The sequence below is a fragment of the Antrostomus carolinensis genome, unplaced genomic scaffold (genome assembly GCF_000700745.2).
Source record: "Antrostomus carolinensis isolate BGI_N321 unplaced genomic scaffold, ASM70074v2 scaffold6199, whole genome shotgun sequence".
NCBI classification, from domain to species: Eukaryota; Metazoa; Chordata; class Aves; order Caprimulgiformes; family Caprimulgidae; genus Antrostomus; species Antrostomus carolinensis.
In genome coordinates, this window is record NW_010337768.1 from 1 (window position 1) to 3,518 (window position 3,518).

Sequence of the window (3,518 nt, forward strand, 5' to 3'; positions counted from 1 at the left end):
AGATGGAGCATAATAATACTAATAATTATTATTAATAATAATAATAAATAATAAATAAAGAGGGTTTGTGGGAAAGGGAAAGACAGAAACATGGCAAGAAAGAGGGAAATCGCTAATGAGGATTGATAGACTCCAGGCATTAGGGAAATTAAAGCGGAAAGAAATTCTTTGGTGTGAGGGTGGTGAAACAGTGTCCCAGGTTGGCCAGAGAAGCTGTGGCTGCTCCTCCCTGGAAGTGTTGAAGGCCAGGCTGGATGAGGCTTTGAGCAACCTGGTCTAGTGGAAGGTGTCCCTGCTGCTGGCAGGGGGGTTGGAACTGGATGAGCTTTAAGGTCCCTTCAAACCCAAACCAGTCTGGGATTCTATAATCTGCAGCTTTGTCTTCCGCTCTTTTGTGCAATTACTGTCATCAGCCTCTTACCAAACTGATTCTTCTTCACAATTTGAAGAGAAATATATCCTGAAGCTGGAAACCAAGAGACATAAAAACTGCCGCCACCTGTTGTGCCAGCTGCTCATCACAGACCTAAAAAATACATGTAAGTGGTCATGTTCAGCTTCAATTTCAGCATGTTCACTTAATTCAGCTCCCGAAGACAGTTAAGGTATTTTAAGTGAAGCAAAACTGCTACTGCAATACATTAAAAGTAGGTAATTATAATGAAGAATATAGTTTATAAAATTTCAGTAGAAAGCGAGTGGATTAGGACTATGGTTACTAAACAGTATTTTACTGACATCTGTGACACTGGTAAATGTCAAGATTTTATCAATGTACCCAAAGTTGTGTAGACTTTTCAAGTACCCAAAGTTGTGTAGACTCTTCTCGTAGTCCAGATTATTCTTAATTTATTTACAGTTCAAGCAACACTAAATTAAAACTGTAAACTTATTCTCAGATGTTATTTAAAGTTAATTTGAAAGAGAAAATAAATTCCTTTAATGCTGTAAGGTAAATCATAACACATCATCATTCAAAAGTTACCTAAACATCTGTCTTAAAACTGGTATTTAGAGGACTTTATACAAACAGCTGGGAAACATCTGGAATGAGGTTTGGAATAATAATTAAAAAAATTATGTCCTAACAAATTAACCATTGCAGTTTAGCTGATAGGCACAGAGTTTACAGTACTACATCAAGCAGTAATTACTCTGTCTGAAGTTGTTATGCTAATACTAGCCTTAAATTCCTATCTTTGGATGTCAGTTAGACCACTTTAGTTTTGAATATTTAACAAATTTCATTGAAAGTTTTTGTACACTATCAAAACGTCCAAGTTTTTCAACCTTAACAAGCTGAACTAGTGCTTTCCATCACTGTAGTTCCACTCGTGGCAGTGCAGATGCTTCAATCTAAGTGCAACTTGCTCAAATGAACCAGTTTCAAACAAACATACATTTTCCAACTCGCATTGTTTCTTATTTTTGTTACAAAAAAAATCTGTTGGCTGTTGATTACTTTTGTTACTTTAATTTAATTACAGTTTCTAATATATGTTTCTTATGATCATGCCTCTGCTGGCTTTCAACATAGTCTCCATCGAGGGTAGGTGGATGAAATTGTTCTTATTTTTGCTACTAAAGTGGACAGGGAAGGAGGAAGGATTAAAAACATACTTGATTTTTTTTTTCTCTCTCTCTATAATAGCAGGAGGGGAACATCACAGGAAAATACTGGCACAGGTTGAACCTGCTGTGGCCACCTGCCTCATGGCAACAGACAGACCCCTGTCCACAGGTGAGCAAAATGGCACAACCTACAAAGGTTCACCTCATTAAAAAAGAAATAAAATCTGCATTTCTATACTTGCACAATTCTAGAAAGCCATAGAGCCAAGATAAATGTGTAAGCAGGTCAAGGCTTGTAATTGAAAATAGTAGAACATGTCATATAGTTAGAGAAAATATAACATTTTGAGTGAGGAAAGCCTTCTTCAGGTCTGCAACACAACCAACCTGCAAACTAAGGCTTTGGTTCCACCACAAAAGTCTAATTGCTGGTTGCACACTTCTGGTTGGTTCATCATAAATATATTGACAAAATCAATAGAAAAATGAGTATGGACTGGACAGTGTAAGCAAAGGAATTCCAGTCTGTAACAGATCCCAAACAGCTTAAATAAGAAAGAGGGAAACTGGGCATATAGTTGAGGCAAAAAGAATGATTGAAAGCTTGTAAGAAGGGATGTAACAGTAGGACAGAGTAAGATTTTTAGGATCAGTGTTGCTCAGGCAAGAGTTTTACCCATGACAGCTGTGCGCAGAACTTCACTTAAGATAAAACTCGATTTTTGCCTTAATTTCAATGCTGAACCAATTACTTTAGTTATCAGTAGTTCTTCTCCTTTTGATATATTTGAAATTGTATTTTTCAGACTCCACGTGTGTAGCTGTCCATGGTAGTGAGTACTCCCCTCCCTCACACTCATGAAGGTCTAAATCTGCTTCGTGTTTCTTTGAAGATGCTTCTCCAGCTCATCAATACTCTAATTTTTGTGGTGGTGGATGGGAACATATTGATAGTATAGATCCTGGATTAAAGTAAGTGTGCTGCAACAACAGAGAAGACCTCCTGGTAAACCACAGTGCCTGAAAGAGTCCAAACAGCACATGCACTCAACCTGGGAGTGCTTTTGTTTCTGGGGTATGTACATTACATAATAAATAAGAAAACTGTTATAATCCTTTCCCCTCTACTACCCCCCTCAACACACCAGGAAAGTCTTACAAAAAAGCAACAGAAGCAGACAACCAAACCAGGGAGCTTTTAACAATAGTTTACAATATAAATAACTGATGTTCAGAGTAAGAATGTATGTTGCTTTATACCTAGTTTATTTTAATATACTTTAAATCATTAAGTATTCAAGATGAAGCAACATATAATCTGAAAAACTGCCATTCTAGGAATGACACACTTGCTTTGTAACACAATCTGATGTTGCTGATAAGAAGTTCGACTACTGACCATCTGCCTTTCCATCAAATTATAAAACTTCTGTGATGTGTTTATCAAGAACTGGCATTTAAGTTTTCCCACATTTCTCATTTTCTAGTAACAGCAGCTTTCAGTGTTGTTTTACAGAAATATATCAAAGGTATTTACACATGACAGTTTTAATGACAGAAAACTGTTTTCCTCAGCTTTGGAGCACACCAAACCAGCAGAATAAATACAGGACCCCCATTTCAAGGGATTTACAAGCAAAAAAAAAAAAAATGGGAACTTCCTTTATGGAAATTAAGTTTTCACTTTTCTGTAGGTATTGAAGCAATATTAACTCATTCAATTAATTTTATGTACCTCTGAAGTTTTACTCTGGCAGTAGCTAAAACTTACTATTACGAAGAATTTGTAAACTTGATACATTTTCTGCTACCAAGTTTCTTTTCATAAAGTCTATTTGATCCAGATGCAGGACTTCTCTAATTGTTTCCAGCCTTGTGACCAACATTCCTGCCAGTAATTTGGTGACATGCAGAGTTGAGGAAACATTTATAGTTAAGTGGGAAAG